Raw genomic sequence first — 22,968 nt, 5'->3', positions numbered from 1 at the left:
AAATAATTGCGAGCAATTTTCTCTAATGAGCGCCGTTGCAACTGAAAATGCACAATGTCTCGAAGTGTGTCACTCGCTTGTCGCATTATTCTATCGTGTGAGAACTTCATAACTGGATAAAGAGTGTCGTGACTTGAAAAATATATTATTATGTAATTAACGCGAAGTACACATGCCTGTGGACACTTAAATATTCTCGTATCGATATTATTTCTTCGAGAGACGATAATATCGTCGAGGCTGCTCCGGTTGGAAATGTTTCTTCTTACTCCGTTTCGTTCAACAAAAATTAAATATTTTCCGCTATTGCACCGATACAAATAGGTCTAGAATATATTCAGAATATTCTACAAACTTTGACGTCACGTGCCTGCTAAAATTTAAAAGAAAAATTCGCCTCCAGCCTTAATTAATAATCTCGGATAAAAACTCCTTGCAACAATTTGCACGCCACGTGAGTTGCAACTTGTATTCCGCTATTCCTTACGGCGAACATCGTACAAACTTTAATTTCCTTTATTTCGTATACCCGTTTTCCGTGTTGTTGTATCTTAACAGCCTTTTTTTATACGTCGTTCAAAAGAAATTATAATCCGCAACAAGTTCCCCGTGCGCAGCTTTACACCTCCGCAACATTTTACAAGGATCGCGTGCTACTCCACGTTTAGCTGCCCAAAGAAAACAACGATCCTTTCTTTCCCCCTTTTCTTTTTTTTTAATTTTTTTAGTTTTCTTTTTTTCTCGCAACGCGATTCATAAAGAGCGTTAATCACCCCGTGGCTGGGAAATTATTTAGACGTTACAGGCGCCCTGGGATAGACAGTGTCCGCTATTTAAACTCATCATCTCGTCACGGTATCCCGTCGAGGTAATTGTTTCGCATTTACGTAGTTAACAGCACTCTTGTCCGAAATAATGCGAGCAATTAACCGAGACGTAATTAACGTCTTCATAACGGAAGAATCTTTCGCCTTGAAACTAACTCGTTCGCGTTCCAGCGTTCATTAACTCGCCAGCCTGTAAAAATTCGAACAAACCGACCACACCGTGGACGAGATCAACCCCATTTTGTTTCTTTTCGTACAATGGACGCCTAAACGGTTTTATAATATTACGATGCCCTCGAACTAAACGGAATAAAATTCTATCACGTTCCAGTTGGAAACGTATTTTTAAATTCGTTTTTAAAATTGAAATTACCCACAGTGGAAAACGTATTTCTGCATTCGTTCCCAAAATTAAAATATTTTTTTACCAATAATCGATAAATGACCCGTTGGAAGTTAATAAACCAAAAAAAAAAAAAAAAAGAAAAAAAAACTTTTCTCCAACGGGATTTGCACCCGGGTCGAAAAGTTAGCGCGCGGCGTACGCTGCAGTGGCCACTTTTGTTGAAACTGTACGTTCGGTAGAATTTCCCAAATTTTTTGCCTCTTTTTTCACCCCCGAGAAGTTAATGGACATATTCGTCTAATATCGTAACTACGGTTTCTCCAGGTACGTATAGCTCTCGCGGCGCTAACAAATTTTATTGAAATCGACTCGTGGCTCGGCTCTTTGTCGGTTTTACGAATCGATATCGTTCGATCGTCAACGGAGCAGACAAAATATTCCTTTATTTTCTACAAAGAAATTGGAATGTCGAAGCTGGAAAAAAGAGCACTCTCGGACCAGCTTTTCGGGGACGATTTTTCCGGCTGCGCGACCCTTTGAAGCGTGTTTCTTTCTTTTTCTCTTTTTTTTTTCTTTTTTTTCTCCACCATTTTTCAACGACGCGGTCGAAACTCACCGGCCCGAGAGCGGAACGATTGATTAGGGTCTTTGAGAACCGGGACCGCTCGAACGAGAGACGAGACCGTGGATGCAATTAGCGGTCGTGAAATAGAATTCTAATTCCATTACACGGTGTGGATCTCTTGGAGCGCGGTGGGTTGCTTACACGATAACCGGATTCCGTAAAGATAACGCGAGACTGGATTCTCGAGGAGGTACGCTTTCTCGTGGAAGCGTTTTACCGGCTAGTTTTCCGCGGTACGGGGTTCTCCACGGTGGGGATGTACCCTCGCGCGAAAGCAAAATTGGTTTTCGAGAAGAAGTAATCTCGAGGACCGAGGTGGTCCGATGTCCCCGCGGAGGAGTATCTAATGAAGTGTACGTGAGAAACAAGTCATCGCTCGGTAAGAAGACCCACGGGAGTGAAAACAACAAGACTGCGGAAACCCTGCGGCGAGAATCTCTCCGCGGCCGCAGTATAGCCCACGGGAAGGAGTTTCGAGAACTTTTTGCCCGTGCCCGTGCCCGCCCGCGCCTGCCCGCGTCTGCCCGCGCCCCGCCCTTCGATCTGTAACCGTCTCTCCGCACGTGGTGCACACGCGAAACGACTTTCGTATTTGAACATTTCCCGACGCCCGAATCATCGGCCACTTTTGTTCGCAACTCCGGCGAAGTTTATCTATTTGTTAAACGCGGACAGGGGCGGACGCGGTCGTATGCCTTTCAGGGTGCGTTGATTGAATTTCGGGGATTATACGGGGTGACGTCGTAACAACCGGTCTCTCCAGGACGCTTTTAGAAATCGGAGAGAATTGTTTCGTCGGGTTTCAACAAGGGCTCGACCAACTCGGGGAGTTTAGTAAAATAAGCGCTCGAAAATGTGTTGGTATTGGTCGGTAAACTCGAACAACAACAAGCTTCCGCGTTAATTGTCGTTTATTGTAATGTTAGCGGGGAGCTATTCGTTTAATGTAACGCTAGCGGAGTGGTATTCGTTTAATGTAACGCTAGCGGAGAGGTATAAGTTTAATGTAACGTTAGCGGAAAGTTATCCGTTTAATGTAATACTAGCGGAGAGGTATTCGTTTATTGCGATGTTAGCGGAGAGTTATTCGTTTATTGTAATTTTATCGAGTCTCTTGGTCTGTACGAGACTTTGAAGCTATACGTATACTAGAATAATTGTAATACAGAAGAAATTGATCTCTAAATGAAATTTTAAGGTTCCAAGGTTTTTTATTAGTATTTTTTCCGATGTTTTTTTCGTATGGGTGCGTCCATTGAGTTTGGAGGATTATACGGGGTGGCGCCATACAACAGGAGAGAATTGTTTTATCGAATTTCAAAGGGGAGTCGACTAACTCGGGGGAGTTTAGTAAAATAAGCGCTCGAAAATGTGTTGGGGTATTGGTTGGTAAACTCGAGCAATAAGCTTTCGCATTAATCGTCGTTTATTGTAATATCGTCGACCAGTTTCAACCTCTCGAACAGGATTTTGAAAACATATATAAATATAATACGGAAAGAATTTTTTTTCCACGTGAAATTTTAAGGTTTCGAGATCTTTCGTTAATATTTTTCGCAGTATTTTTATATTACGTACTTTTAAAGTCTTCTTCACCCGAAGAGGTACGGAAATAAGTGTTTATCGAATCTGTGTATTACACGACAATACGTTTCGTTGTAATCTGTTTATTGCATTTTGTAAAAAATTAAGGGAATTATTTCGGAAATTGAATACGAATGTTGCGAGTTCTTTTACTGTCTCTGGACGAGCAGTGATCTTTTTTTATCGATAGTTCGGAACCGCAGCGATGCTGCCTTCGAATCTAGTTCTTGTTGGTTGACACGAGGGAGGAGATAGAAAGATGGAGTCGACCCAGAAGAGGGCGAAACAAAGGTTGGCTTCGCGTTCCGTCTGGCCAACACGTGCTCCTCGGTTGTCTTGTTATTGTGGAAGAAAGTTTCCAAAGTGAGAAGTTTTCTAAAGAGTGTGTTAAGGGTGACATTAACCGGATCATCCAACACTTTTTTCCGAAGTTGGAGACGCAGCGGGACCCTTCGCGCGATCAATTTTCTACCGCTGCTCGAGCACCCTCTTCTAAATTTCATTTAACCCAAGAAAAGCTATTATAAATCAAAATTAAATTACAAAAATACCGTCTTCCGTGTTGTAGAGATTTGTTAAGATCTGTTTGTACGATATCAATGCTGTACAAATTTTACCATTTCTTTAAGAACAAGTTTAGTTGAAACACTTGTTCACAGGTGTCACAGTTAACCCTACACTCTGCAACGGTGCATATCGTTAACTCTTTCTTGCATTCATTTTTCGGAAACTCCTTCCCCAAAGAAGTAAAGGAATTAACCTTCTTCCACGTCGATCTGTCCAAAGTTTCCATAGTTCACCCTTGTGCAACGGTGCATCGACTCTTTCTTGCATCGATTCTTCACATATATACTCTCCCCAAAAAAGACACTTGAACCCTCTTCTCTCGTCACACCTCTCGATCCTCGGTTTCCTCTGTCCTCGTACAGGAATACAGTACATCGGAATAATATAGTATCGCTAAATTTAAATTTCAAGAAATCACTAGGAGGACACGGTACGAACTTTTGCACGTTGCACGTAAATCGGTTAATGTATTTGCATCTTCGTTCGAGCGATTAAGAAACGCCTGTTTTAACGATGTTTGTCGAAGCAATTCGTTCGCGCAAACTGCGGCCCGGGCGTCGGTGTTAACGAACCTCTAATTACCAGTCGCGGGGGCGAGCGTCGAAATTGTCTCGAATCCCGGGCCGAGCGTAATTTTCACCGTAATTAGCTCGACAACTGGTCGCGGAGCTGGTTTCTTGTCCGACCACGCGTCAATCCCTCTCTCTCTCGATCGCTTTTCCGTCCGCGTTTACATTTACGCCTGGACAAAGACAACCGAGCCGCCCACGATATTCAGCATTCGTTACGGCCCACGGTGTCTTTGTTCGGGCTGGGCGGGCGTCCCTGTTCCCGGTAACTTCCGGTTGGCGAAGTTTAGCTACGTGCGCGCAATAAAACCAGCGAGCGAACAAAAAGCGCGCGCGGAGCCACGGTGATGGAACCGAGGGAGGAGCGGTGGGACGCCTCGCGTCGCAATGAAAGCGGCTACAGGACGGGCGTCGTTGTTCGCCCCGTTTCGAGAACAAACCCCCGCATAAGCGTGATAAACGCGCCACTCCACGATTGGATGATTACCACTTTGTACGCGAGAGTTCGCAATAATTAACCCGCTGCACGCGATTCGCCCAACGATCTCCCACTTTCCACGTTCTTCTTTGCTTCTTTCACTTTTTTTCCTTCACGTTTCTGTTTTCCTTTCGGGGTGAGAGCCTTTGGCAGGTTTCGAGGTGAAGAACGAGGAATTTCGGAGGGGACGAACGTAACGGGGATGATGCGACGCGGGTCACGAAATGTTGGGAAATTCGAGTGAAAAATCCACTCGTCGAGTACTATTGATCTTTTCTATTTGGGTAAAGAAAATGTGGAATGGGAAAGTATAACAGGTTTACTTTTTAATAGGAAGGTATAGAGAGAATTTTTGGCTAGGTAGAGTATATCTTTCCGGGAGTCTGTTGTTTCAAAAAATGCATCGATGGAAAAATGCATAAATTCACAAGTAGGAGAGTGGGAGCACGCGTTGCTTTTTCTTGTATAAATTTTATACAAATCCTCGTCATCGTTCGGACGGTTGTTAGGTATTTTGTTTCGAAAAATAAACTCAGTACGCATAGATCGTGTATTTTTCAATCTCGTGATGGAAAATTGGGAAGACTCGGCGCGAAATGAAAATCGAAAATATATAATGGAATAAAATTGTTTACCAGGTGGTTTCGTATTTCGAGAAAATCGATGTTCAAAGTCTACGCGCTGGGCGTATGCGCTTGATTAATTAACGACGAGTCTCAAGTTTTGGTGTCAGGTGTCTGGTGCAAAGTGTGCAAGGTCAAGGGTGAGCCAAACTCGAGGAAGCGTGGCCTAATCCTTTTGTTTTATTAACGAGCGAACTGTGTCGTGAATTTTGTCGAGAACTTTACAACCGAAGATGGACGAACTCTCGTTAACGTGACTAGAGTTCGCAATTCTTCTATCCCTGAAACAATTTTAATATTTACGGTTAGAAAATTGTCAATGAATACGTACGTAATAATTTAAAGTTACGTCGTATCGTTTTCAAGCTGAATAACTGCGAAGCAGGTTGCAAGGCGATTGTCAATACAGAAATAGTAACGATCCTGAAATGGAGAGACCTAATTAAGAGTCCGCGTCTACTACGTACTAGAAAATCGATTTCCTTGAAAACGAAGCCACCGACGAGAAATGCGATTCAACATTTTTATCTTACTATTTTTCGAAGAATCATATTCTCTCAATTTCTTCAATTTGTGTAACAATTCTCTCGCAACAGCTAGCAAAACTAGGATCGAAAACGAACTGAAAACGAAGATGAGTATCCATTGCATTAGTTGCAAGATATTATAATAATATTACGAAAATATTTCTTTACACAGACCTAAATTCATATTGTTTAACCTTTTGGAAGCTTCTCGATAGAAAAATACTCCACTTTCAAATTTCAATTCTTCCAAATAAAAAAGAAATAAAATCCGAACGATTTCATAATTTTGTGTTTACATCGACCGACGATCCACATCGTTCCAAACGAAAATGAATGTTTAAATATATATATAAACACCGCTCGTGACGAACTACACGAGCGCCTCGTGTTGCCGATACTTGAAAAATAACGATCGTTCGGATCCATTTGGAGGAAACTCACGTCGTCGTTCTTTCTGTTCGCAGGTCCCGAGGAAAATAAAACTCAAGGTTCGCAAGGTAAGAGAAGAGATCGTTAATGAATCCACGTCTAGGTTGACGTACCTCCGTAGACTAATGACACTGTTCTCGAAAGAAAGGTGCTTCGACTCGATTCAGAGATAAGATTGAGTCGTCGTTCCCGGTGTTCAAACACTGGGGAACCGTTTCCGAGGAGACCCCCTCGAGTTTCTTCTTCGCGATACGTCGCTCGTGTCCCCCTCGACGGAATTTCCACGCTCGTCGAGGGTTTTGCGCGCCGTGTAACCGTTACAACGAGGAAATCCACCGTAACCAGTAATTGTTAACCTGGAAGAAATGAATTTTTCGCTACCCGTTGGACGGCGATGCTAATTATTCACGGTCGAAAACCCCGGAAATTAAGGACTTCGGTGCGCGGGGTAATTCTGGCGTGCTCGTCCCGACGACAAATTAAAAATAAAAAGTCACCAGGGTTTTCGAGCTCCTCGCTCGTCGCTCGGATCGCGGCTACGATGCACGTCGGTGCATTATATTCAATTTATTATTAATTTCCACGGACCGGAGCCGGGAAACGAAAATCGGAGCACGCCCCTGTTATTTTTTCCAAGTTTTTCCATTACCCGGGCGCCTGGTATCTTGCTTCTGTTTTAGAAACGTAAGCAGAACTTCGCCGAGCCAACGATGGAATTGAAGTTCAAGATTTCCTAATGGCCGGTGTTTTTACAACAAACTTTGCCCAAACCGATACCGTCCGAACCGGTGCCTTAAATGTGATTGCATCGGTATTGGTGCGTTCGTTAAACCGTTATTAATACGATCGATCCGATCCGTGGAAAATTTCGACGAGTTTTCGTTTCGCTTGAAAAATCGACGTCTTACGATATTCTTAATGGCCGACTGCGTCGCGAATCGATTCTAAGAGATTGTCGTGTCGATCGTACACGAGTGACATTAAGGTTTCTCGATGGGCCACGTCATTCGTATACGAATGACGGCTATTGTAAAATTTACGTATCGCGTACATCGATGAGTGAAACGGTCGATCGAAACAATAGAGATTAAAATAAATTCTAGGTGTTACTAAAAAGAAATTATTTCGTAAGTTCACAGTTTCGTGCTAAGATCTTAGTATATTCCAAGTGTCATTCTTGTCCTGGTTCTTTAATAGTTTCGTATATCGTCTATGAATACAGAATAAATATATAAGACGCTAACACCGATAAAAGGAAAAAGAAAAATTTCCGCGATAAATACGTTACGATAACGATAACAATTGTTATAACAGAGTTATCCAAACAGGAGTTATCCAACGAGTCGAGATCGATTCAATTAACATTAACAATACCCCGCGTTTGCGATTAATTTCCATCGAACCGTGCACCGTTGTTTCTCAATACGCGAATCGACTTTCCCTCGGAACTTTCCGTAAATTTCCAAAGGGTAAACGTACCCGGTCGCTTAAACTTTTATTTCCCCGGCTTCGAAGGAAGATGCACATGAGCGGTACCGTAAGCACGCGAGAATGCATCGCGGTGCATAGGGAGCGGTAGTGGGGGTAGGAGGAGACGGCACGATGCACCACGGCGGCGCGCAGCGCGCAAAAATCCGTCAAAATATTGTGTACCTTCAGCTCGCTAATTGCCTCGTTTGTATCTTGTCCCAGCGGGGCCGGGCCACTCGGCACGTAAAGGAGGAAATTTCGAATAAAGCCGTCTGTCTAGCTCGCAAGAGAAATAAGCCACTTGAGCTTCAATCCGTTCCGGCTTACAAGAACTGCGATGTTTCCGCTCCCTTTATTAAATCGCCTTTCCCCGGCGCGGAAAGAGCGCCCGAAGAGACGGGCGAACTGGGCTATCGCGTCCTGTTTCGTGAATTCCACGGCGAGGGAACACAGGGAGGGGCGAGCTGGTCGAGAAAAAAATTTAGAGGGGAGCAACCTCCTCGTCCCGCTTCGTCCCTTACGGACGAAGGTCGGAACGAAACGTCGCTCGGTCGACGTTAGCGTACGACGCGCTCGGGCCCTCGGAAGTTTTAATGAATCGAAAGGAAAAGTTCTCGCAGCACCGGCTCGGTTAATTTCATTCCGTTAAAGCGCCATAGAAACGAGGGAGAGGAGGGAAAAAAAGAAAAGAAAGCTCGATGTAACGTCTCGAAGCATTTAATCGCGTCACAGTTCGGCCCGTTTCTTCCTTTTACTTCGGATCGCTTCGAAACGTGTAGTTCGCGCCCCGCGATAGAAATAACCGATTCGTTCCACGATACTCGCGCGATCGGGAGACGAACGACCACCGTGCTTTCGGGAAACCATGAGAAATTGAGCTACAACGTACTGGAGACGTCGAGGGTGAGATCGAGCGTACGATTGAAATATTTGGGAACGAGGATTTGAGGGATGCGTCTTTCGGAGTGACTGAGCTGAGGGTATAAGTGGACGTGACTGTTGTTTGCGTGGGAAGGGGGGTTTCTCGAAGACGGTGCATCGCGTTGGAACGTAACAAAGATGGACGAAGATTGAATCTCCGAACGGACGACGAGCCATTTTTTAAAATAGAAATTTACATTTCCATCGAACAGGATTCGCGATACTCGACCGAGAGAAGTATCGTTTTTTGAAAATGGAAGGAAAAGGGGGTAGAATGTTTACAAAGTACTGCTTCGTGAATATGCGTGGTACTCGTAATATCGAATATCGTAATAAACATTCTGTATTCATGCCGGGCAAATAAAATAAATTTTAATTCCAATTTATTTTATCGGCCTTATGTATATATAATTTTCGTTACAATAAACACCGTCGCTGCATTCGTGGTGTATTTTATCAGAATTTTATCGTTTCGCTCGATAATTTTTATTTTTTCAATTACCATCCTCTCGCTAAATTTTACACGCACACTTGCGTTCCTTTCGTTCAAACGAAATTAAATATTTTTTATTTATTCAATTACCACCGTCCCTGCACCAGCTACTCTACGATCCATAATTTTCGATATACTTGAAAAACATTCCGTACCTCTTACTTATTATCTCATTCTCCTTTTCAAATTCACCTCGCTGTCGATCTCGACCGTTTTAGCGATCCAGTCGGTCGCTGAGCTTTCTTCGCGACACTGTCGTACAAAATGTTAACAATCGACGCGTAAAAAGACACCCGGTACGAAATCACGCACCTTGACAAAAGACGGCGCGAAGTTCCCGCGTATTCTCGCGGAAACTCTGTCCCGGTTCCCGTTCTCTCTCGTCCGTTGGATTAATACTTTTCCAAAGTTTCCGAATGGGCGAAGTCGCAGCCGGTTTCTCGTCCCGGATCCGCGATCGAGCGAGTACGGGCGGCTCGCGTACGCGGCGTTTATGGAAATGAATTTCGGGCAGGCTCGAACGCGGCGCGTGTTCACCGTTGTGCGCGCCAGCCGGAGCGGAAGTTGCGCGCGGTCCGCGAATTTCTGGTAATCCCCGAAGTAGAGAACCGTGTACGTACAAAAGCCACCGCCGACGCCGACGCCGACGACGCCGCGTTGCTGGCGTGCACGCGCTCGTGATTTATGAAACGCGCTGTAATTGACTTGCATTACGATGCAAATCGCCACGGTCACGACACCATAGTCCCGTCTCCAATTCTGACGAAAATTTTCTTAGCTTTTCGTTTTCTAAACTTTTTGCTCGACCTCTACGTCTTCCCCCACCAAAGATAGGGGAATAATTGGTCACAGGGAGTGTAGGTAGAAACGTAAACTGAATCCCATGTGTAAGGAGTGGGAGTAGACAAAGTGAACAGAATGGGAGAAATTTTGTCGTAGTTTTTCGTTATCTGAAATTTTTTGCTCAATTTTTTCGACTTTTCTCACCGTAGATGGAACACAATTAGTCACAGGCAGGGTAGCCAGGAATGTAAACTAAATTCCATGTGTAAGAAATGGGGAAAGTAACGAATGTAAACTAAATTTCCTTTGTAAGAAATAGAAGAAAGTAGCATGGACGGAGTGAGAAAATTAACGGGTGTACCTATCGTATCGGTATACCAGGTGTGAGATGTAATCGTATACCTAAGTGCAATTATATCGGACGTACTAGGTACGAGGTGTAGCGGTACATTTAATTACAATACAATATAAACACTCGTAGTTTTCCCACTCGGCTCACGCTGTCTTCTTTCACCGCTTCCACACGGGATTTGATTTATTTTTCTGGTTACGCTGGCTACGGTTGTCAGTGAACTTCTGTCGCGTGCTCGCGACTTGTATTTTTACTCGCTCGAGGAATATTTTTAACCGTATGCACGATCGAGGCAGTTCACGAGCGTTTGCCATTTTTAAAGCCGCGGAAGTTCCTCGAGAGTCTCGAAATACCGTGTCACCGACACCGGAGCTTCCGTTACTTCGTCGGAAGTAGAATCGACCGACTCGACGAATTTATCACCGACCGGAATTATTTCCGGAGATTGTGTTTCTTTTTCTTCTCTCTCTCTTTTGATTTTTAAACGCGCAACTTTAAATACGTCGCGCGTACGAAAGATATAAATTCAGCTTCGATAGCGGGTTTTATTTTCGCAGCGAGAAATTTCCAGAGACGCTTACGATGACACAATACTTTGTCTTGAAATATATTCATGAGCATGGGGAACCTAGGGGGGTTGACTGTTTTCTCGTTCGTGCTCCGAAACGATCCGAGGGATCAAACAGTTCGGTAGGTGTTTTCGCGGAACGATCGACTCTTATCGTCGCTTACTGTTGAAGACACCCTTGTACGGTGACATCCTATCTTGGGGATATTAAATTCTATTTTTGCCAACAGGAAGATCGATAGAGTTTGCGTAAGCGAAATTTATTGTCTTCGAAGCTACAATTTTCCTTATGGAAGACGTTGCTTCTTTTTTTCTAGTATCGCGAGTCTCCGGGCTTGTCCCGGTATTTCGAGGAGTTTGTTCGTTGATTACGATAAACAGGGTAGAGAGGAACGCATCGAGGACAAAGGGACAACATTTTCTTAACGTGTACACAAAAGATACCATTTTATCGAGGGAAATTTGTATACATTGTAATCATCGTTTTAAAAAAAACAGTGGATATCCTAGTGGCGATATTAGTTTTGAATTTTTGTTTATTCGAAAACGTAGAACTTGGTACAGAACGTACGGATGGTTTGTACTCGTTCGGAATTCGTATCGATAGACTATCGCTTCGAATACAGTAGAAATAAATCGCCTTTTCTTAACGCGCAATTCCGTGACCTTGAATCTTTTACGAGATTTTATCCGAAGAGATAAAATTCTTTCCGTGCCACTATTTCGCATTACAGTGGAAGTAGCCGAGAAGTTATTTCTAACGATGGCTATGTTAAGACAACCCCAAGTATTCCTAAACTACTTTGTATAATTTAAGGGTTCGTAACAAAAGGGACCCTTGTCAAGAAACTGTAATTTTCAGAAGGAAGAGAAGATTTACCATGAAGGGTTACTTAGACGTAAAATCGAGCGAAACTTGAGAAATATGGCGACTAGACTAATAAAGCGTAAAATATATACGAACCCTCCTACTGCGAAGCTTAATTATCTCTAAATATTTAAGAAATGACATCACATTACGTTGATCATCTCGAGTAGATTGTACAAAAAATTTGTCAGGGAAGTGGTTAGTTAATTTTTGCACAGTGCGACACTTTACCAACCCTTCGATATAACTTACTAGCGTTGGGACGAATAATATTTTGATAATACGTATTCCACTTTCCAGTAGTGCATTTCATCTCGCTCGGGTACAGCTCGGAGGATTAACTACTATAGGTCCGTATCACCCTAAGCGTCTTCCAGACGCATTAAATTGTTCGAGAGTTATCGTATAAAATACTAATCCTTCGATATAACCATGTGATATTACGATGAATAATATTTTGATAACACATATTGCACTTGCTGTACATACGCTGGCATATTCCATTTCATTCGAAGGATTAAACATCGTAGGTTCGTATCATCCTGAGCTTCTTCCAGACGCATCAAATTGTTCCAAGATTATCGTATAAAAGTGGACTAATCCTTCTGTATAACCATACAACATTACGATGAACAATATTTTGATATTTCGATAAATTTGGTATTGTATTTTCCATAAGCACGGTTATATTTAATTTCACTCGAACGCAGCTTGGAAAATTAAATATCGTAGGTACTGTACGGAGCTGAGAAGTTGACCTCTAGAAGAAATTGAAAATCGTATTGGATCGAAGTCGATTTTAAAAAACTTACGAATGAACAATCGATGATCCACGCTGTTCGAATTCCCCTTACACGCGACACTGCATCTCCCTTCGTTCTAGAAGTAATCTTTCCAACTTCCAACTATACATTCCATCGTGAACGTGTTTCCAGACGCGTTACATTGCTCGAGAGTTATCGTAAAAAATACTAATCCTTCCATACGAAACAATACCTCGAGGACACATATTGCACTTGCACCGGTGTATTTCATTTCACTTGGATACGACTCGGATTAAACATCGTGGCTCCGTATCGCCCCGAGCGTTTTCCAGATCCATTAAAACGTTAGGTGGGGTTACTGTGGACCGGTAAACCGGAAGTGGGATTCGTCTCGGCTCGAGTAAGCGAACGGTGAACGAGCGTAGCCCGATGTCACCGGAAGCAAGCCGATAAGGAAGCACTCTCGGAAGGCACGATTCCACCGATTCACTGTCAAAGAGTTTATTTCTTCCAGTTGGACGCTGGATCTATCGCGCTTCCTTAATTGTATCGGCGAGGTCAGAGGAGGCGAACGAAAGCTACGCTCGAGGGTTACCAAGCGCGCTCACGGTGCACAGATATTTTTCCGCCGACGGGCTTCGTCGAGTTCATTTTCAGGTGGGTCACGTGCCCGGTTCGGCGGACCCCTTCTGAAACAAAGAAAGGAGATCCAGCCCCGGGGCTCGTAAAACTACCCCGCGCCGTCACCCCTCGCCCGAGCTACCGGCAGATTAAACACGTTTTACCGAAAACTAATCCAATACGAAAGATCGAATTAAAATTGTCCAGAACTGGGTCGTTTATGACTTTACCGGGATTTCTTGGAGAGGAAAGGGGTTGCGCACGGTGGATGTTGCGAACACGACTTTATCTTTTGACAAAGGTTTGGAAACTTTGGACACACGAGATTCAATTTATTTGTTCTCGAGAAATTTCTTTTCTAGAAGGTATACTTTAATGGTTTTGGGTATAAAGTTAAAGAACGCTTTAAAGTTGGATCAATTGCTTATGATCACACTGTCGGACGAATTGAAACTTTTAAACTATTATTTTGTCTTCCTAACTAGTGGGTGATCATTGCGGAGCCACAATCACCGAACAAGAATCCCGAAGTCGGATTGCCGTATCATCTCCAGTTTTCGAAACATACGAGTTACGTGTAAATAATGTTTGACTTTTTTTTTTTAATACTTTACGGTCCTGCCCCTTTTTCTTATATATTTGCGTGGATGTCTATCGCCAAACTACGATGTACTTCTTAATCAATTTGAATCAACGAAAATTTCATCAATATAATATTCTAAATTCGCAGCCAATTAGCTCGGCACTACTGGCAACGAACAATTATTGTTCGTCGCGAGTAATACCGATTACCAGGTCTCACCGCGTGGAGGTTGCTGCGAGCGGAGACCCGGAGAGAGATAGATGGATTCGAAGTTCCATCGATCTCTCTCGACGCGCAATACAAACGAAGTTACTAAACGAAGAAGATGGAAGGAATCAAAGTTCCTTCGATCTCCTCGTTCAGTTCTGCCGAGCGATTACATTACGAACGAAATGAGGCAAAATTGGGAAAGACGCGACGCGAACCGTATAGTTGGTCCTACTAGGTCTATCCCGTTTCCCCTCAGTGGGCCCGATTCTCAAGGATATGCGCGACGCCGTCCACTCATATAGAGTGCCCCGTTTCTCCCAACTCCGCGTCAGGAGCCACGCAGAGCGTGGACCTGACCCACGGAGGATGACGAAGAGAGGGTCTTGTGGCACAAGGGCTTCCACAGGGACCGGTGCGAACACCTGCCCCTGTGTTCGCAGCATATACTCTCTCAAAGCGGACGCACCAGAAGAGACGGCGATAGACCGTTCGGATCACCTACACGGCCGGTCACTTGCTTATGCAACAAGCAGTGGTGACCGGATTGAGAAACGAGGAAGCGAGCAAAAATAAGCTAAAGATTGGATAATTGCTCGGCAGATCACAGATAGATATATGGTGGCCTTAAAACTAACTTTTTCTAACTGCAGAGATAGGAGGAATCAATGTTCCTTCGATCTCCTCGTTTAGTTCTGCCAAGGAATTACATCCTCGAGTAAAACGAGGCAAAATTGGGAAAGACGCGACGCGAACCGTATAGTTGGACTTACTAGGTCTATCCCGTATCCCCTCGGTAGGCCCGATTCAAGAGGAAACGAACGACGCCTACCACTCCCCTAGAGGAGTGCCCCGTTTCTCCATCTTTACGACGAGAGGGTCTTATTTTGGAGGCTTTCGCAGGGACCAGCAAAAATGCCTGCTCCTGTGCTCGCAACATGCCCCCCCTGGAAGCGGACGTACCGGAGGAGACGGCGATAGACCGTTCGGACCACCTACACGGCCGGTCACTTGCTTATGCAACAAGCAGTGGTGACCGGGCCGAGGAACGAGGAAGCGAGCAAAATTAAGCTAAAGATTGGTTAATTGTTTGGCAGATTACAGATGTTCGTACATGGTGGCCTTAAAACTAACTTAGACTAAGTTAAGAATCCCACGGCGGTTGCGACGAAAAAGTCCTCTTCGTTCTTCGTTCTTCGTTCTTCGTTCTTCGTTCTTCTTACTTAAGGGAAACCTAAAGTCAAGGCATGATAGAAAATAGAAATGAAGTTGGTTAGTGATTAAATACAGTCATGCAGTAACAAAGAAAATAAACGAAGCAGTGAGGAAAAAATAAACATGGAAAAACAAGTACAAATTGAAATCAGAGAACAAAGAAAATAAATTAAACAAAGAAAAAAGTGAAAAAAAAAAAAAAAAAAGAATTGAGAGAGTGGTCGCCAGTACTGACCACCACCTATCGACGGTCAGTACCGGTTACCGAGAGTGCCTCCCCTCCCTTCCAGACACCTAAAATGAAGACCTCCGTCCACCTCGGAGGCTCCCTGGAGAATGAAATTTTCGTCAATTGTCGGCTCCTTATATACCCGCAACAAGGTGACCTACCGTTACTTCGATTGTCTTTGTTCGATCTAACGAAATATTTCAAGAAATTAATGGCTTTTTAGCCATTATTTGTACTAGAACATTGTTAATAATTGTTTAAACTATATTCCTACGACGGTTGTTAATAATTGTGATAAATAAACATCAAGATATTGCGAAATCTGCAAAGCGAATGGTTTCGGGAAATGTTTGTTTATTTCCACGATTGTTACTAACATTTATGCATGTTCCTAATATTAATCGAACAATGTGCATCTTATTTATGCATTAAAAATGATTAAGAAACTTATAGAAATTGATTTTGATCGAGATTCGATGTAAAAACGTGTTTCGTAAAGTTTTAAAGCAGAGAAAGTAATAATTGTCTATTTGTTACATTAATTTAACATTTTCATAATTCTTATAATTTACACAATACTTGTAGAAGTTGTACTTTTTACTTAAAAGTACCGAAATTTAATTAATCGCTTTTCTAGATAGAAAAATCATCGTGATGAACATGTGTGAATCGATAAACAATACGTATAGCCTTGACAATGTCGGTTGGATCTCAATGAAAAATTCCATCGCGAACAAAGAATATTTCAATAAAATGATATTTTAAGCCATTATTTGTACCAGGACGTTGTTAATAAATGTCTAAACTATGGTTCTACGACGGTTGTTAATAATTATAACGAATAAACATCAAGATATTGCGAAATCTACGAAGGCGAACGGTTTTGGGGAATGTTTATCAAGTTCGATGATTATTATTAACATTTAAGTATGTTCCCAATATTGATCGAACAATGTGCATTTTATTTATGAATACAAACGATTAAGTAACTTATAGAAATTGATTTTGATCGAGATTCGATGTAAAAACGTGTTTCGTAAAGTTTTAAAGCAGAGAAAGTAATAATTGTCTATTTGTTACATTAATTTAACATTTTCATAATTCTTATAATTTACACAATACTTGTAGAAGTTGTACTTTTTACTTAAAAGTACCGAAATTTAATTAATCGCTTTTCTAGATAGAAAAATCATCGTGATGAACATGTGTGAATCGATAAACAATACGTATAGCCTTGACAATGTCGGTTGGATCTCAATGAAAAATTCCATCGCGAACAAAGAATATTTCAATAAAATGATATTTTAAGCCATTATTTGTACCAGGACGTTGTTAATAAATGTCTAAACTATGGTTCTACGACGGTTGTTAATAATTATAACGAATAAACATCAAGATATTGCGAAATCTACGAAGGCGAACGGTTTTGGGGAATGTTTATCAAGTTCGATGATTATTATTAACATTTAAGTATGTTCCCAATATTGATCGAACAATGTGCATTTTATTTATGAATACAAACGATTAAGTAACTTATAGAAATTGATTTTGATCGAGATTCGATGTAAAAACGTGTTTCGTAAAGTTTTAAAGCAGAGAAAGTAATAATTGTCTATTTGTTACATTAATTTAACATTTTCATAATTCTTATAATTTACACAATACTTGTCGAAGTTGTACTTTTTACTTAAAAGTACCGAAATTTAATTAATCGCTTTTCTAGATAGAAAAATCATCGTGATGAACATGTGTGAATCGATAAACAATACGTATAGCCTTGACAATGTCGGTTGGATCTCAATGAAAAATTCCATCGCGAACTAAGAATATTTCAATAAAATGATATTTTAAGCCATTATTTGTACCAGGACATTGTTAATAAATGTCTAAACTATGGTTCTACGACGGTTGTTAATAATTATAACGAATAAACATCAAGATATTGCGAAATCTACGAAGGCGAACGGTTTTGGGGAATGTTTATCAAGTTCGATGATTATTATTAACATTTAAGTATGTTCCCAATATTGATCGAACAATGTGCATTTTATTTATGAATTACAAACGATTAAGTAACTTATAGAAATTGATTTTGATCGAGATTCGAAGTAAAAACGTGTCAGAATCTTATATCGATGTTTATTCATTGAGATTAATTTCTATACGCAAGTAAATCATTTATAATGCACAAATAAGATGAATATTTAGACATCGATGTTCGAAGTCTCGATGGTGGAAAAAGGTTTGTTAAAATTGAGCCACGTATCCAAAAGTAAGACGAATTCGTTCATGTATCATAACTCCGCGCGCTCGAGCGGGAACGCAGGTTTGTTCAGCTCCGTAGATTTCATCCCGTGAATCATTGATTGTTTTCGCGAAAGCGTACGCTTTGCGTGTGCAGGAGCAAGTTGTGCATTTTCGCGGACACGAGCGAAAAATATTCGAGGATTTATATATCCGGAGGAAACGCGAAGGGGTGGTCGGAGGGAGAAGAGGTTTCGCAGAGAAATCTCCGCCGGGCGTAGTTGATTATTTGTGACTGCGCTCGTACTTCACCTGCATAAGTGCATATCCGTGTGAACATTGTATCCTTTCTTGCGGTTATAAGGTATGCAATCAACGCGTGCCGACCATTTGGTACACCGTATTGCCCCTCTAGGAAATCCTGGCTGAAAATTGGCATGGATTTTATTCACGAATCGTATTCATTCTGCGTCGCTCCGCCGAGCCACTTTCCGCTCCCGCTGCGTTGAATCGAACGAAATTAATTTCGCCTTTACTATTTCGCTCATGTTTGTCGCAATTATGCGAGACCAAATGAGGCGTTCGAAGCGAACACGGTGTATTCAAAAGCGCAAGAGTTAAGAAACGTCAAATTCACACGAGAGTTTTCGCGATAGGGTTGAGTATTGGTAAAAATTTTTCGTTCGATCTTGAATATTTTTTTTTCAAGTTGAACAAAATTATCCTTCGTCTATTTCGATACAATAGAATCGAAGAATTCGAATTCGAACAACATTTATGCGAGTTTCGCTGTATCGATATCGATATTGGTAACACTGTGATAATTATTTTTTACTTGCCAAGGCAATCGAATCGGAAATAAATAACGGTATCGTTCGCGACAAATTTGGATGCTTCGAGCGTGAAATCAACACGGTGGTCCTAGTAATTGGTTTTTCGAAACGATATGAAGAATTCTGTTTTAATTTGACAAATAAATGACGAAAAACGAGGTTTCGTTACATCGTCAAACACCGGTAAATCGACGCGACGACGACCGCGTTTCTCAAGAATTTAAACAACGTTATCCATTTCGATAACACGGTTGATAATCGAGCAATTTGAAAACGAAGTCCGAAACAAGTGAAATTAACCCCTTCGGTGGTTCCAGTCTCGTTAAAACGAAACCCTACGACAATACCGGTCCGAAGTGGCGCGTAATCCCCAAGCAACGTGGAAACGATGGAAACTTTTCCATAACTCGGATATAAATCTCCGCTGAATCGTAACGTTCATCTTCTCGGTGTTACGCGGTCGCGTCCCGCGTTAACGCAGCTGAAACTCGTAAGAAACTTGGAGATGCGTCGCGTTAAAAAAGAATCACCCCGTAACGAAAATTACGCTCACCCTCGCGCGTAACACGGTTCCCTCGGTTTCGAGAGCGAAGCTCGAGTGAAATTAGTCGTACGTAACGACGGGCTGTTGGAAAGTTGTAAATTCGATACCAGGTTTCGGTTGGTTCGAAAGAGGGAGAGGGCCAGTGGACGACGACACATTCATGATCTCGGCCGGCTTGTTATTTTTCGCATAATTCCGCGGCCGGCCGGATATTCGCGGACGCGACGGGGTCTTTAACTTCGCGAGCGTGTATTTTCGGACAAAGGAGGGTGAGCTCGCGGCCAACCTAACGCACGATAATTCATCGTCCGTTGTTTGCACCGCGACTTCCGCAAGTTTTCGGCGCGTGAAACGCGCACGGCGACAAAAACCGCGACTTTGGAACGAGGTACCATTGCCTCCTCGGTGGGCGTCTTTGCTCGGTGTACTCGGAACTTTCGCATAATAAGTACACCGGAATTTTCCTACCCGCTTTCGGATCCTTTTGTCTCCTCGCGGGAAGCGGATCTCGCTTCACGACCGGGGGATCGCGCCACGGACGGTCGTAATAGTCCGCACGGTGCAAATAATAATTTAATTCGCAACGGTGACGTTTATTAATCGAGGTTAGACGAAATATATCCTGTTCTACGATTACGTGTTAGAATTTAAATCGACGATTTAAAGCTTTGTCAGTCACGCTTGTGACGATCGCTCGATGCTCTCTGATTAATTTGTCTATAACAGGGAAATATTATCATTTTCGTTGTAGTTATTTTCTAAGGATTTGCTCGATATGTTTTAATGTTCGATAAGAAATGGAGCTGTTAGGTTCGTAGTTTTATTTTTTGAAAGATGGTACTAGCGTTTGGTGAACATTTGTGAAGTTTCGTGTTGATCTGTCGATTCGTTCGTATGTTTACAGTTGTTCGAATTTGAAGTGTCGTAGTATTTTTTTACAATGGAAGAGCGACAAAAGTTATTGAACAACCTAGCAGAATGATAAGAGCATTTAGGGGGTCGTTCATGTAGTCTTGTGAGGAAGAGAATTATAAAAAGTTTGCGAGAGTTTTTTTTATTCTTTCCACTTTTCAGTTTTTAGAATAAAAGAAACTTATCTATCACTTGAAATCGCTTTTTTTTTCATCAGAAGAACATGACCAACCAATTTATGGAAAAATCGATCTCGATGTTGATTATGATACGCGTTATCGAAATTTAAATCGTAGGGCAAGGGGGATTTGAAACTCGATCGGTAGGGAACAAAGGGAATAAATAATTGTTTCTTGGTAATGGAGTGAAAATTCGATCGAGCGGTTTCTTGTGTCCCGACGTTTCGAGTATAGTTACCGGCCCACTTCTGGAGTGACAATTTCCGATATTAATTTAGTTTCATAACTGGAAATGTAATGAGAAAAGAATTCGCGATCAACTACCGTGCGGAGTCATTATTTACTCTTGACCTTTTCTTAGTTCCGTGGATTTCGAACGAGACTGCATAATAAATTGATTCGAAACGTTAGACTGGAAAGTTTCGACGATTTAATTGCGAATTTAAAGTTACCCGCGGAGGAGTTGTTTGTCGTAATGGTTATCCATAAGAAAAATGACAATCCCCAACGGAAGCATAGTTCGAACGATCAGAATTCGTCCTCGAGTTAAACCTTCTTAACGCAAAGAGTCGCATAAAGTTCTTTTGTGTTTCTAACTGACACTTTTATCGAAGAATCCCCAGATTGAAATCCAAACGTTTAAACGTAATTTTATTTCAATTATATCGACAACGAGCATTGTCAATTTTCCTAATTGTGAATGTCAAAAGTATAATTTGCGACATCCCAAAGCAACGTTAGAGTTTAAAAATTCTTCTCGAACCTATCGAACTGTATCGAGAATAACTCGTTCGAGCTATACCGATGAAAAAGGAAGTCATCGAATGGTTCTGAAGTATCGTCTGTCGTCTCGCTTGAAAGTCGTCGACGATATTAATTTTCGCGATTTCGGATTCTTTCTACGCTTACCGGCCTAATTGAATTACAGACGAGAAAGTATTCTTCCAGTAACTCGATACCGTGTATAAGTTTACGGAAGCCGTACAATAGTGACATCAGCAAACGAGTTTTTTGTTTGGGTCTCGGTAACGCATGAATTCCGTTCTCCTGATTTCAATACTTTCGACGAGCAGGGATGGTTAAAATTTCATTGGAACAAAAACACCGTGTTGCGATTTATTTGCCACGTTTATTCCACCGAACAGTTATTCGGATAAGCTTTTATTCGTTCAACGTGAAATACAATTTCATTATTGCTTTTCAAAATTAATAATACGTATCGTTTTATGTATACATATCGGAGATCGTTTCTCCAAGAACTCTACAACGTTTCGATTCGATTTTCGAGTCCTCGTCGAGTGTACTACAAAATGAATCGTATAAAATGTCAGGAAGAAACGAATCACTGTAAACGAAGTTAACGAATTAATTGTTACACGTGTACAATATTTCTTTCTTCGTTTCAAAGTAAATCGTAGAAAATCTGATGTACGTTTTTAAAAATTACCAAACATACATTATACGAAAATGAAGATCGACCCTGTACAAGTCACACGTACCAAATTGGTTTCACAACTACCTATACAATAAAATTTTGTAATTCGAATTGTAACTTTCATCGAACGAATAACGCACCGAACGTTTCTCGTTTACTCGTCGTTCGAAATTTCGATCCGGATAAGAATTTCGCCCGTCTCTGGTCTCGAAATTCATATTATAATCGTAGTTCGCTGGGGAAATTCGAGTGGACGAATCGGGAAAGTGAACGCGAGGGGATTCTCGGTTCCGTTAGTGCCCCGGATACCCGCGCCGATAATGACACAAACGCGCCCACGCTCGTGGAAAATTAGGATCGTCCAGCTCACCAGTCTGTAAGTGCAAACAAACCGAAGCGAATTATTTGCATGAGAGAGCAAGCGAAAAGCTCCCGAATTCGTTGGTTCCTCCATAATGCTCGTTCGAACGGCCAATTTGGAAAGTGTTAATTGCCGTTCGACCGGATTTCAAGTGGCTACGATTCCCGCGGTTATTATTTAACGAGCCCGCTCCAATTATTTCCGAGGTTCTTTCCATTTGTACATAATGTATCGTCGGTCGCGTGTTTCGAACAATTTAAAGATCGAAATTCAGATCACGAGAAATCGTGTTCGACGATCGCGCGATTTCAGTGATTTTCGACCGGGTATGTATACATTATTTAATTATTCATCGTGGTTTTTTCGACTTCAAATCTGACTCGAAATTTGGGTACTCTTCGATGCGTGATAAACCTGAGGAAAATGTTAAGAATAGAGGAGGAGAGTAACTAAATGAAATGTTGTAAATGAGATACTATGAGATATTGAGAAGTCAAAAAGTTAATTTCGATTTGAAAGTATTCAGGCATTTGGAATTAATTTATGAATTTTTTGAAAATCGTTGCGTACGCAATTATTGCACATAATTACGATAATTAAACGGGGAAACATACTCTGAAAACCGTTAATGCCGATTTCTAATTTACATTCGTGATGTATTAAAACATGTTGCAAATAAATTAGTCACCTATTAATTTGTATCGCTTGCCGTGTAACGTTTCGTGATTTCGACCGCAATCGATGGCGAATCGGTTACGATTTTATCAACGATTCGAATGGAATATTTGTCAGAATTGCATAATTTATCGGT

The sequence above is a fragment of the Ptiloglossa arizonensis genome, chromosome 11 (assembly GCF_051014685.1).
Source record: "Ptiloglossa arizonensis isolate GNS036 chromosome 11, iyPtiAriz1_principal, whole genome shotgun sequence".
NCBI classification, from domain to species: Eukaryota; Metazoa; Arthropoda; class Insecta; order Hymenoptera; family Colletidae; genus Ptiloglossa; species Ptiloglossa arizonensis.
This window is presented reverse-complemented; position numbering follows the sequence as displayed.